Source organism: Aulostomus chinensis, chromosome 18 (genome assembly GCF_037954235.1).
Source record: "Aulostomus chinensis isolate RoL2024-O1b breed Wild chromosome 18, RoL_Achi_v1.0, whole genome shotgun sequence".
Classification (NCBI taxonomy): domain Eukaryota; kingdom Metazoa; phylum Chordata; class Actinopteri; order Syngnathiformes; family Aulostomidae; genus Aulostomus; species Aulostomus chinensis.
Genome location: NC_141337.1, coordinates 8,342,114 through 8,356,617, shown reverse-complemented (window position 1 = coordinate 8,356,617; position 14,504 = coordinate 8,342,114). Strand labels below are relative to the sequence as shown.

At 42.1% G+C, this 14,504-nt stretch overlaps 1 protein-coding gene across 3 annotated transcripts in view; it reads right to left on the bottom strand.

Annotated features, from left to right (window-relative positions):
- adgrl1a (adhesion G protein-coupled receptor L1a) overlaps positions 1-13,865 on the bottom strand; it is a 142,927-nt gene extending 129,062 nt beyond the window's left edge. For 2 of the 3 annotated variants that reach the window (XM_086186329.1, XM_086186335.1), the window contains exons 1-3: positions 13,761-13,865; positions 3,209-3,319; positions 1,781-1,973 (exon numbers count right to left, since the gene is read on the bottom strand). The gene's annotated coding sequence lies outside the window, so the exon portion shown is untranslated. The remainder of the gene's footprint in view (positions 1-1,780; positions 1,974-3,208; positions 3,320-13,760) is intronic. The other variant, XM_086186333.1, reaches the window with a different exon arrangement.
- Between the last annotated feature and the right edge of the window lie 639 nt (positions 13,866-14,504).

Below are 14,504 nucleotides of genomic sequence, written 5' to 3'. Positions count from 1 at the left end.
TTTTTTGTGACTACAGAATGCGGTAAGAGCCAGCCAATGATTAGCTTGAAGCTAACATTGATTGACGGCTAACAACAGCTCGATCTTGGAAGTGCCAATTTTGAAGAGTTATAGTTTGTTTTGTTTTTTTAACTCAAATGAATGTGTTTGTGGATTACTTGGCACACAGCTGAATAAAGAAGATGTAAATTACACCAGACATTGTGCTTGAGAGTTTGTAAAGAGACGTTTTTTTTGGACAGCTTTCTCTTGTTAGCCATCCGTCGCAATTAGCTTCAAGCTAAATATATGTGACTAACTTGCTCAGTACTCTGGTGTCACAAAGAAGTTATGTAGGAGGGTGAGATAAACATCTTTGTGAGCTCGAGACACCTATTTGTGAATACTTTAAAGACAAAATAAACTTTTTGGGTGAAGTATCAGTTTAATTAGCTCTCTTAAATTAAAAATGAGTGGCCTTAAACTTCTGAATCATGCAATTCGATTCCCGCTAATTACCACACTCCTTTAATTTGTACCTCTCTATATAGACACTCGGATTATATTACTGAACTGATTTACAGTGTTGAAGATTTACCCTGCTGAAATAAAAGAGAAGCACAATTGTGAATCCCAGCTCAAATTGACCCTAGTCTGTTTACCATTGAGACTGAATATCTCTCCCTTTGGTTCAGATATGCTCTCTCAACTTGAATATCAGGTACACGTGTTCATTCTCCAAGTTTATTAAAAAAAAAAAGAAGAAGCAGTTTTGGCTTTGGCAGAAGTCAAGGAAATGCAGCATCTTTTTTGCACAGCAGCTCCAGAGTTACTTGCCTTTGTTCCAACTGTTTTGCATATTCAGCCTCCCTTCCTGCCCACGTAGATGTTAATGCACTCCCACACAAACAGATTGGTGTGAACAGGGCAAATATATTTTCCATCTCACTCTCACTTTCTCACTCTCTATGTATGCTTTCCTTTTTTTTCCCTCACTGGTGCCTTCCACAAGAAACACACACAACTGACCACACTCAAACACGCAGAAGTGCAAAGTACGTTTTTTTTTTAGTGAGTCTCTGGCAACCAGCTTTCAGACTGCTGGTTCAGCTGAAATGGGACCCATCCCTTAGATCCCGCTGTACCTCTCACACATACTGATGTAGCCTGATCTCCTGTCAGTGAGACGGCCTGCAGGGAGCAAGTCTGGGGCTTATAGCACAGCCTCTGGAGACCTTCTCAGCCAGATGCTCAAAGAGTGAGAAAGCCAGGAAACAATAGCCACTACAGACTGCCAGGGATATTAGGGGGCCAGGGTCCCTGCACTGTAGGCCCGAGCTGCTTAAGGATATGACATCAGCAAACAGCTCACGTCTGGCAAGTCACTGATGTTTTGACGTGAGATACGTGCAGTATAGTGATGCCCCAAGGACAGGCACACGCGACTGCTAACACATTTGTGCACACTTCATTCCCTGTGGCAACAGTGTCACAACAGTGGGCATGAAAACAGACTGTGTCAAAATGAATCTACAGTACAAAGGCTGAGTGTCACTGTATGATAGCTGCAAATAAATGGCTCTGACTCAGTGGCTGGCTTGTAAGGTGTTTAAAGAAAAAAAAATCATGTGCTTTTAAAATGTCTCACTCTAGTTTGTTTTGACCAACAATCTTTCCACTAGCATCCCTTTTCAATTTTGACAACAGCTATTGGTCTCAGCCGTCCACCCTTTCTTTGCCCTCTCTTTTCTTGTCAGTCTGACCTGGAGATTTAACCAAGGACCCCCACTGAAATTCTTACCTGTGTGGTCCGTCGCTGTCCACTAGCGATGGTGGACAAGGTAAAGCCAGCTTTAATTCATACAAGTTTCTCAAACCAGCTTTTTTCTTTCGGTCTCCCTCTGCTTCTGGGTTTTCCGCTTCCTGGGTCTCCTATCACGCCCGCCATCCTGGCATCAACAAACACTTCGGTTCCAAAGAGAGGTTACAGTGGCCTATTGGTGAGAACACAGCAAGAACAAGGTCTCTGGACAAGTTCCTTTGGACCTCATTTAACCTCTTCTGCTTCCTTGGTGTTCTTTTTTACACATCTCTGGACTTTGTCACTGTGTTGAGTCCATCTGAAGATAAAACCACTATTCACACTACTGTAGACAGATTCTCTTGGTTTGTTCACTTTATCTCTTTGCTGAAGGTCCCTTGTGTAAAAGAAACTGCTGAGACAAGTGTTCCATCTTCGCGGGTTCTTCTGGCATCCTCTGTCAGATGTGCTTTTTTTCCCCCCAGAACCATCAGAGAAGTCACCCATAAAAAGCCTCAGATCAACAAACTATGTGACTCTTGATGGAGCAAGCTGTTAGAAGAGTGAAAACATGTTTTTCCACCGGGGAAACCTTTCAGTTCTGTTCTTTGCTCATCTTTGAAAGAATAAATGCTCTCCAGTTCTAATATAACTAACACTATAGCAGCATCTACACTGACCTCCTCAGGAGCTGCCGTTCTTATATTGAAGTCTCGCTTTCATTACACCATTACACCAAAACCATGTCTGTATCTCCTCAAATGATGCAGATCGTCTCTGGTTTTTCCAGAGACATTCTGTTTGGGATCATGGGATCACTTCTTGGTTGTGCGCACTAACTGTTATTTCTTCCAGTCACTCATCAAGCCCCATCACATCAGACGATAGAAGTCCTAGTCAGAAGATCTGGCTCTTCACCGGTGACCTTCCATTGAGAGTCCAGTCCCATAAAAGGCTCCCCAATTCATCTTTTCAAATCTCTGGGGTATTTACACACATCCCTGCCTTCTCGTAACCATGGGGATTCACAATGTCTTCCACATCAGTGTAAAGACAGTTGAGGGAAGTCCCCTAGCCTTCAATGTCTCTGTCTGTAACAGAGTTTCACAGCTGGTGGAATTCCCTGTTGGTCAAATCCCAGTATAATTGGATGTCTATCAGTAAACTCTGAGCCACTGGGTAGGTGGAGGTATTTTCTGCCATCCATGGTTCAGTGCAGTAACATTCATACCTTTGTATTTGTGAAATGGACATGAGCTCACTGCGCTGGTCAAGTACCAGTGCGGTACACAGCCTTCACAGTACTTAAACAAACCTGAGATTAGAAATAAACTTTAAAAGTTTGTAAATAAAGTATTAACAAACTTTTAAAGTTAGTTAACAACATATTACCAGACCAGGTAATGCAGCTATCTATGCATTGCCTACCAACATGGGGTCCCTGTGTTGCCTCCAGTTGCTTGGTTGGGCTATGGGAAGCCGGATGGGGGTATGAATCTTGGCCGCTGCACTCGTGTCTCCTACAGTCGGTCAGGGAACCTGTCAGGGGAACTGGGAGGTTAGCTCAATCTTCCCACATGCTATGAACCCCTGGTTAAACTCCTCGCTGTCAGGAAGAAAGATGCAACCGATAACTCTGCATCTGGAAATATCTCTTAGCTTAAAGTGAATCATCATTGACTGTTTACTGTCAACATCATTGATTATTTCCAGAGATGACATGTCACTGATATAATGCAACACAGACCCATCTTGTTACGGCAATATTCATTCATTAATTTCTTCATTGAATATTGCCTTTTCTCCCGAGAAAATCGTTGCGCTTCTCTCTCTCTCTCCAATGCAATATGGTACACTCTCTCTCCTTTATTACTCTTTACATGAGAATGTGTAAATATAAAGCTATTCAGAAATTGATTGTTACTCTCTTCTGTCCAGTGCGGCCTTATCCCCATTAATCTCTAATGCCGGCAGAAGATGCTAAAAATCCATCTGGGGCCCTCGCTGCAGACAATTGTCTGAAAGACCCATTCCATCCAAATTGAATTAGAATCAATGTGGAACATACACAAGCAAGAGCATCATTAGATCAAGAGAAATACAGTAAGTAAAGAGAGGGATGGTGAAGGAGACGAAAAGTAGCTCTCTGCCTTTTCAGTCCATGTTATCAAGCCTTCAAATGAGATCAGGAGGAATGAAATTTGTTTGTCGTCCGTTGCTGCTGCCTTTCTTGGACTAGCACCTTATGCCCAGATTTCAAACTCAGCCTTGAGCCTTCAATACTTGATGTTAGCACCTTGTTTTCTCTCTATACAAAGGAAGAGAAAAGGATGAGGAAGAGGGGCACTATTAGGCGCTTGTGCTCGAGAAGAAGGAGGAGCAGCGGAGGGAGCAGCAAAGACGAGAGGGAGCGATGGTGAGTCATGTAAAAAAGACACAGCTGGTGTAACTGGGCTGCCTGGGAGAGAGCAAGATGGGTGACAGACTGAGAGAAAGATGAAAGGCTGTGGGAGGGAACACTGGAAGAAGAAGAGGAGTGTTAAAGTAAAGTTGAAAGCAGGTCAGCAACCAATGGAAATGCAAAGTGATTGATATGCCTGTCACAGTGGTAAAAGGTAGGTATGAGTTAGGGAAATATAGCACAGGACCGAGAGAGGATCCAGGAAGATATTAGCGGATGTTAGATTTGGTCGACAAGAGATGAAGAGATACTTTGGAGAGAGCAAAACTAAAAAAACTTGTGAGGATAGGGTGGGCAGATGATTTAATGTTGAAACAGATAGAGTTAGTAGGCAGGAGAGTGTTGTGTGAGGGGGTTGAGACCAGGCGAGAGGAGATATGGTGTGAAAAAGGGAGATAGAGAGAAAGAAAGATATGAGAGGGGGTGAGACAGAGATAGAGAGGCCGGCCTGGAGTTAGACAGAGTTATCGGGCATGATCGATCTGGCCGGCTGATGCCAAATGGGGGGTGTAATGATGGGTAATGATATGAGTCTGCGGAGGGAGCAGTGTGTGTGCATGTGCGTGTGTGTTTGTGTGCATCTTGTATCCATGACCACACAATGGCTCACACTTTCATTAATAGAGACAATTCATCGCACCTCACAGAAGAAGGTTTAATACTCTCCCCCATAACAATCTATTAACACACACACACACACACACACACACACACACACGTCACAGCTAGAATATCTTTGTCCATTTATCTGTCGTTTTCTCCAACTCTGCCTCACTCCTCTCATTCAGACTTTAGCTCGCAGTTCCTTGCTTCTCCTTCATCATCTGTCCTTTTCTCTCTCACCCGCCATGTCTTCTGGAAGTCTGTTAATCTGTTTTTCAAACATGCTTTGCCATCAGATAGTGCAGCACTTCAATTGATAAAAACACACCCAAGTACATCATGTCACACAAACACGATGACATGTTTATCTGCACACCCTTGGCAGACCTACTGACTCTTAAACAGTTTCCACAGCAACGTGAATTGGCTAAGAATAATGTATTCTGATAGGGCTGCAGATGATTAGCATCATCCTGCTCTGTTTCACCATCAATATTTGTCTTCACTTTACAATCGCGTTTTAAAGGCACATCAAAATTGAATGGAACTGCAGAGTGACACTATAACACAAAAGAGTCTGCTAGTATGTGATTAAAATGAGCTACAGTTTTGCCTGTTATTAGAAGGAGAGGAGGCAAAACTATCCCCACTGCCTGAGGACTCATAAAAATGCATGTCCACTGGCATCATTCGGGCGGACGAGACAGTAGCCATTACTATGGAAACCAAATCTATTCCAATTCAAAAATTTAGGCCAGGACCACATCTTTCAGAACTGACTATTTTCCAGCAATAACATTTGATCATACTGATACAGCCTGTTCTCGTCTCAGGTTGTCAAACAGCTGTGTTTCAATTGTCCCTTGGATTGTGGCACCGATGTGAAAGAACTGCTGAAGGGGAGACGAATCTGGACTGTCACATAACGTAAAGCCTCTAAGGTCACATCGACTTCAGCCGTTTTAACTCAGAAAGCCTACATCTCTTTTTGATGAATTAAAACACATTTAATACGTGGAATTCAATCTATAACAAATAAGGTGAGAAGAGTGAAGGTTGAAGATGCTGGCAGCAACATATCCAGCAAACCTTTAGCAAAACAGAGCCAAACGTGTGCAGAGTAAGGTTGGTGTAACTCTTTATTATAATTGACCATCTATGATTCATTACAGATATTTAATTTTGAAAAGGGAATTTGAAAGTACTGCAACACCATTTGTCACCTTGTTATCCCAGCGCTGTGGAGACGAACCAAATGGAGTATAAACAGAGGAGGTGACATAATAACTGGATATGAATGCTGTAATAACTTGTGTAGGGAGGTGAGAGACCAGTCAGTCAAATGCAGCTCTCACCTCCGCTCGCTGCCGTTTGACAAAATGATGTTCATTACAGTTTGAGCTAGCAAAGCGGTTTTGTGAAGCAGAGGTGGATTTTAGTGGCTGGAATGGATCACTCACAGGCAGGAATCATGGTTCATACTAGAAACTGGAGAAAAGGATCATAACAGCGTCATTTGTCATTTGTTCATGTTGCCATACACTCTAACAGCGTCCAATCACCAGTATAGCTTTTAGTGCCTTCTGCTCCTACAGACACACAAACATACGACACACTCCACCGCATGGTGCAGGCAAATGACTCGGAATTTCCACATGCAGTATATTTCACACTTACACATTTCTAAGAGTCTAATTTATTTTCTGTTGTACTGTGTTAGATGCTTTATGCAAAATGAAATGAAGTGACGTGTATAGCAAATGTTCCACATGTTGAACCTGAAAATGTTATAAATAACTATGTTTAACAGTAATGGGCCTAATTGATGAAATGTTCTTTGAGACAGATTTGTTCTTCAAATTATCTAACCCTCAATTTAGTCTTACGGGTAGGAATCAAAGCTTTTTGCAACTCAGTGCTCCTTGTATCTACTGTGATCGTCACCCAGGCCTGCAAAGACTTTCATGTTACCAGCCAAGCACAACAGATATCAGAGGCAAGGCCACAATTAACCATCAGGCTTTGCTTCAAATCTGCAAGACTAAATCTCGGGCTTAAAAATGTAAGGACAAAGACGCACAACAACATTGACAGTAATGAGCGAGGTCCAGCTAAAGTAAAACTATACAGGATGGAATAAGTAAAGTAAATGTTGTATCTTGCAATGTTCTTCACACATTGGCCTTATCATAAGATCAATAGCATAACTGTATTTTTTTTCTATATATCTTGAATGATAAAAATACCAAAAAGCCTCATTTCGATGTTTAAACCCCACGAAGGGAAAAATGTTTTGCTCTTGACAGGAAAGTCAAACATTCTTTATCAAAAAATAAACTTGCTGTTCACTGTTTCTGTTTGTTCTAACATCACTTCTGCCAAGCTTAGAAGCTGCATTTTCAAAAACGCAACCGGCCGTTTCATTCACACTATGTAACTTGTTTTGACAAAAGCTTTTTTCTGTCTTTTTCTTTTTTTACAATTGATAATTCCAATGACGATGAGTTTCTGATGAAAGCCCGCTGAGGACCAACTATAGGCAGTAAAGCCTCTAACGGACAGCAAGCATCGGCCCATTATCTCTTCTCCAGCAACCTCCTCCTCACAACTTCACAGGCTGCGCCTAAAAAAAAACCCTCATGTGAACAAACTGGCAAGTGAGGACGAAGAAAATAAATGAGAGGGAAAGGCTGGTTAATGAGAAATGCTATTTTTACTGCTTTGATGTGCCCCATCCACATAAGCACACAGCTTAGACAAAAACAAATTAGATATGTCTGCTGCATCCCAAAGACATTAAAAACATATTAGCACAACAACCATTTGAGGCCGTGGCCCCACACATGCACATATGGTTTTGTGGGTGCGTGCACATTTCAAATTTCAAAAAGTACTCTTGTCCATACTGGCTGGCATTATGCATTCACTGTGACAGTTGTTCCTTATGGCTAATATAGTACACAAAATATCAACATAATGACACCATAGTTCTGCAAGGCTAGATGACTCAGAGGCATATCATGATTAATTTCCCTACTGAGTACTGTATGGAATACCAATCAACAACACAAAAGTGGTGAACACTTCTAAAGGCACTTTATCCAACTTTTAAAATTGCTGTCTGCCTCTCCTAGTGGCAGGCAGCAAGGTTAGATGGAAAGAAGGAGGCGGAACTAAGTGTGGTGGGAGGCTCAAAAGGTCAAAGGATGTAGAAATCCAAAGATTCAAGATTCTACAATTAATCCAATGTTCATCCATTTATTGCACTGCAAGTATTTACTGCTCTTCAGTGTTTGTTTTTTGGAAACCTATGACTTTCTCTCCACCGCATCTCGAAGATGTTGTTGTCTACATGTTACATTTAAGCATAAAATTTAGTTTTTTTTTCCCCTTGTTTTCTTTTTATATGTGATCGGCCACAAGCTGTGTTCCTCACAGAAAAAAGAAAAACAGATTGGTTCCCTGGAGCGGTTCAACAATCCCACTGTGTCTCTATGCTGACGATTAGCCGTTTGTTCAGACTTTGTGTAGCATCGTGGCTCTACAAGGAAGTCATTCAGTTAAAGAGTTGGCGGTTTCAAAGAGCTACACAGTTCTGTAAATTCACTGTGAGGACATACCAGCAATGCACTGATGTCAAGATGAAGAATACAAATACTTAAGTGTTTTCAACAAAGGCAAGGACTCCTTCAACTAAGGTCAAATTTGACCAAGCCAGGGACCAGGAAGTACTGGGGTTGTGTTCCTAGCCCATAAATAATATTCACACATCCTTTTCATTACTGCAAAGTAACAACAGCCATTACCTCTGCTTATATCTTTGGGCTTGTTGCCTCTTGTACCTGATTTTTGTTTTTTGGTTGCAGTAGGAACAAGAGCCAAATCTTTTCATCTGGGTATTCAGGGATGCAGCACATATCAGTCGCCTGACAAATCACTGCAGCAACTCCAGGAAAAAAAAAAAAAATGTAAGATTAAGTGTTTTTTTTTTTTTTTTAATCTTAATGGGCTCTTACATCAAGGGCCAATCCTCCGCCTGCACATGAGATCAGTCCTAAAGGTCAGAATCAGACCGGTCCAAGCATATTTTACTAGAACAAAAATCAACTCTGTCACATGCAAATTCTTTCATAACTGAACTGTTAGTCCACCTCAGCCTGCTAATGCTGCAGTGCTATGCTCTCTCTCTCTCTCTCTCTCTCTCTAACAGCCTACATACAGAATTTCACTTCATACTGTACATGAGTGAAAATAAAGTGTGAATCACCATGATTTCTGACACCTGACTTGGCAAAATACTCGCAGATGTGTTATCTTATCTTTTATCTTCCTCGTATTCCAACTTATTAACAAAGACCAACAAAGAAAGCATTCTGCCTGTGACTGTGAAGCTCATATTAGCTGTCGCTCATTACCGTTAATTCAGAGTAGTTGTGACTGAAGTTTAACCTGTCTGTCTGTCTGTCTAGATGTCTAAAAAAAAACAACAACTCCACTTTCTGTTGACCCAAACCCCAACTTCTTAATGAAGACATTATGCAGCAATGTAACAATTGCATTGATGACTAAGGAATGTGAAGAGGACAATTTCATCTGTTTCCAAATCCCAGTCAAACCAGTGCACCACAAATTTGCTTCAATCATTTTCAAGCTCCCAAACCTACACACAGTGCATGAAATACAGAAAGAAAAACTTAAGAAAAGGAGAACCAAACTCAGGAAGGAGGTTTGAGGGCATACGGGACAATAAAGGGAACTGTAATCAGTGACACTGAGAACTTGCATTGTATCTCCGGGAAAACAGAGGAGACAGGCAAGATGAGGTAGGATTGGTTAAAATGAGGAAAATAGAAATGGCTGCAATAACTGACCACTGACTCTAGACCACAGTCAATATATCTAAATGGATTTTAGCTCTGGCATGATAGGAGAAATGCTTTTGCACGCCCACATTGGGCGCGTGCACACACGCACACATACAAAGGCTAAATACACCCTGAACAACAAACAAACTCAGAATTGGTTTAATTCCACCAGCTGGGTTTGAATGTGAGAATAGAGAGTGACATTATACACACACCGCGCTACGGTTTTGTGCCTGCCTGCAGCTTCATTGGGTAGGTGGGGGCAGCAAGGTTGCAGGCTGCAATATTAAACCATCAATCACCCCCCAAATTAGGCATTTTACATCACACAAGCACTCACGGCTCTCTCTCTCTTCTCCCACAGGTGGGGTCCAAGCCAGGGGAAAAGAGATTACATCACAAAAGCAATGATGGTGCAGCAAGAGTCATGAATACATTACACGCTTATATGTATGCAGAGAATGGGCGGAAGGCGCTAACAAAATAAATGATAATGAATAATATCAAATTATCCAGTTACTTCTTTACTCGGAGGTACATGAAGGATGCATATTGGCCTGTTGTTGCAATGCTGCTTGTACTAATCACACCAAATGGGAAGCAGCGTATTGCATTAACAGTTGTTCTCGCAATCTGATTCATTACACAATATATTTTTTGTCTGGCGTCCATGTAAACCGTTGCAACCAAATCAATTCAATCACCCACAGGAGGTAAGACATCGTGTCCACATGGCTGTTTCTCATGTTTTGATTATGAAAACATCTGGGGTATCAATGAGCAGGGAGGCCATTAACAAGCTCGGAGAAGCGAAGAGAGCAACCCATGACCAAGAGAGCAGAGAGAGATGAGGTGAAAGTAGAATCGAAGGGGGGGAGCAGAAAGGAATATAGAGGATGAGGGTAAATGAAGCATGGAGTTGCATTTATCCCAATTAGCGACTGCAGGGGTCTTGGGTGTGAAGGAAGAGAGTGTCCACCCACATTAACAGTGTTTACTGACACGGATGTTGATTGCAAGCCGGAGAGAGAAACTGACTGCCTAACTCTCTTGCTCTCTCTCTCTGCTAACATGAGTAACACTGCAAAAACACCAGCCATGAATGTAGAGACATACGTACAAACTGCAGGAAAGTGCTTTACCAACAACTTTTTCAACTCTCTCTCTGCCTGTCTGTCTGTCTGTCTCTCTGCCTCTCACCAGTCGTGTGTCCATAGAATCGTCGAGCTGAGTTTTGGGAAACTTTCTAAGCGTTGCAATAAACATCTAGAGCAGTGGTCAAGAGTGATGAAACTAAACTCCGTCATGAATGTTTTCTCCTGAAGATGGCGGTATTGGCAGGTTACGCCCGGCTGATATTGTAATATTCGACTAGACATCAATACAGCTCAACTATTCCCTTTTTCTGCATTACACGAATAGCATTATATTCTGAACATGTTCAAGTGTTCTAGTGTTTGCCATTATCTATTATATATCATATTATTATATATACTCATAATTATTTAACAAACTGTAATTGCTAATATTTTGACGAAGAACCAGTGGTCAACGCTACAGCAAAAGAGGTGGTCTCCGCCATCTGTAGCCATCTGCTCGCAAATAAATGAGGAGAGGTCTTAAGCAATTACATTTACTGTATTTGGTCAAATTGCAATTTTTTTCTTCCATTCCATCCCTTATGGGACATACTGCAAACTGTCTGGAGACGAAGACAGAGTTTGGGAACGTTTTGGAAGATGCCAGAAGCTGAAACACTCAGTCAGTCACGTGAGTAAAAGTTTTGCTACGTCAGAGCTTATTCACCAAAAAAAAAGGAGGGTTTCATTTTCAGTGTTGTGTATTTAATCTTTTTGGAAAAAAAAGCAACAAAAAAAAAAACACCCCAGAGTTGCGTGAAACCTTTTTTTACTTAGTTCAATTTTTCAGTTTCTATCAACCTTTTCTAATGGGATGCTTCAAAGAACACTGATGGACTCTAATGTGCCTGGGTTAAGGGCAAGTCTCTTCTGTCTGAGTCCCTCTGCTAGGCGGCAGCAATAGGCCCTTTTACTGCAGCCTATTTAACACGTCATAGCAGGGTAAACACAGGTGTAATTGACCACCTGAATGGAACAGGAACTATAATTAATGTTATTAATTACACCGGTGTTTGCCCTACAGAAACATATCAAAATAGCTGCATTAAAAAGGGTCTCTAAAGAAATTAATTACACTGGCTCCACATCTGCACCACAGCAGAGCAGCAGCACCGCCACACCGTCTGCCCGGCTACACCCTAACATGCTCAGGAGGATCACTGTTGAGGGGGTCTGCATACCATCACATGACAAACCCGAGGGAATTTTGTTTCCTCATGCTTTGGTTTTTGTTTTTGTTTTGCACAGATACAAGAGCGCACCAAACCTGGAGAGATGTTAGAACGCCTATGGATATGATGGTGCAGTTGTTTCCACTCCTTAATCATCCTGCAAGTACTACGCTGCTCATATATGTTATGCGGCTTCAGTGGGATTCTCTGTAATCTGGTGTTACGGTGTTGCGGAGATAAGCAGCCTGTGGGCGAACATTCTGCTGCGCTTCTGACCCTGCAATACAAAATGATATAACCTCTGTAGCACAATGCAGTTGATACAAGGAGAGCAGACAAAGAGCACGGAGGCAAAAGTGTGAGTTCCTATGTTGAAGGGGGAAGGGTAGAGGAATGGAAGTGCAGAGCAGCAAATCTCCAACCTGGAGAGGAGGAGAAGAAGAATGTTCATTTGGCGGCACGAAAGGCCCAGGGACACGAAAAGAGAAGATAAATAATGAATGCAGAGGACTTGTTGCATAAATGAATACATGAAAAAGAGACATTTCATTCAGAGGATTGAAGATGTTAGGAATATTTCTTTATCTGTTGGATTTACAAGAAAGCAACATTCGACATTGTAAGTAAAAAAAAAAAAGTTGAGGCAAATAAGAGCAGAAGGCACCTGGAGGATTATTGAGGGGAAAAAAACACAACAAGCATCTATGGCTCTCCAGGCGGCAGAGAAAACAGTCATATCTGTGTACGAACAAGAAGACAAAGAGAAAACCACTCCTCTCCTCCTCTCGCTCCCTTCTTTCCGGGTCTGACCTCTATCACCCTGTCTGTCAGCTTCACGCGCAGGACCCTTGCCCATCTGAAGAGAGACACCTAGTGGTGAACAACCCCCCCTCCTGCCCATTCTACAGCGTTCTTTTATCCGTACTGACTTAACAGCACCTCACTGTTACATGTTCTTCCTCTTTCAAGGACCCTTAACGACGCCACATTAATCAAAGTGAAACACTAACTACAGCAATTATTGGTGTGATTCGTGCATCGCTCACTATCAGCCTCAGACGCCTTTCCAAAATAATGGTGGGGGGTGCTCTCTGTGAGGTAGCACAATGGTTATGGATGAGGTGCCAGCTTTTGTGGCTGATCAACTTGGTGTGTGGTATACAGGAGGAATGAGACTCATATCAGTGACCAAAGATGATTAAAAGCCACCCTTCAGGTAGGGGGTGTAATTAGCGATCAATTAAATTATGAATAAAGACGCGTGATTGTTGCGGCGCCCAAAAGTTTACCACTTTCTCTTTGTTACTGCATTCAGCAACGGATACAAGTTAGTTTTGTTATCGGTTTAAAAACATGCCACAGTATAAAAAGCTGAATGGAATGGAGACTTAATCAATCACGCTACTCAGACATTCATAACACTGTTGAAATTACTGACAGGTGGCATACAGGTTGTCATTTTCTCTCCAAGAAGAGTAGACATGACAAATACGATTGGATGGCACCTTTAAAACACCTTTTTAATCATATAGGTCTGATAGTTAATCAGCAAACACGAACATCAAGACACTTGAGTCAAAAATCAGTTGAATCATGAACACCCGTGCAAGGCTGATCTGCCTTGACTGCTCAATGGGCTCCTCTGATAAAGCCAGACAAGTTGGTATTACACTAGCGAAGCCCGATCACAAAAGCTGCAGTCGATCTATCATGGTGTTATCTGCGGAAGAGGAATATTACCTGGGGCCCAGACAGCCCTGGGCATGAGTGGATGTATTGGGCCGATAGCAGAGCTGGCTGTCATCCCTCTGGGCTGATTAATGAGGAGCCCGGCCCAGTGTTTAATGTGTTTAATATGGGCCGCTGACGAGGCCGTCACACAGACGGAACCCACCCATCTCTCTGACTGATGAAGTCACGCGGCGCTCCTTCCCTCGCTCTCCTTTACAGTAAAACAGAAACACATGCAGTTAAAGAAAAAAAATCACACATTTACCAACATGCAAGGAAGACTTTTGTAAAAGGAACACACCGAATTATTGGGAGGTGTGCCGATTTACCATCCTCCCCAGAGCCAGAAATGAAGACAGACACAATAGACCAACAGAGAATTGCTGACCGCTGGTTAGCTTAGCATGAGAAATGGGAGTGGATGGTAAGTGTAAGCATACCTCAGTCATTAAATAGGTGAGGTTCAGAATATTTATCCAGAATTATTCCTCATTCTCTCTTACAAAGTCAGCCATGATGTGAAGCAAGTCACTTTTCCAGTTGTGGACAAACGTTCTGTTTCAGTGGGACCTTGTAGGCGCCAAGTTGGGACAGTAGCTCCAACTAAGAGTCTGACTCATAAATTACAATAGCTTTATTTTAAATTACAATAGCCAGGGTTATGCACAACTCCGTCAAAGACCTTTTTTTTTTTTTAAGAGAGAAGAGTATTTGATGATTTTTTTTTACAGAGGTATAGCTAACACTTCCCTC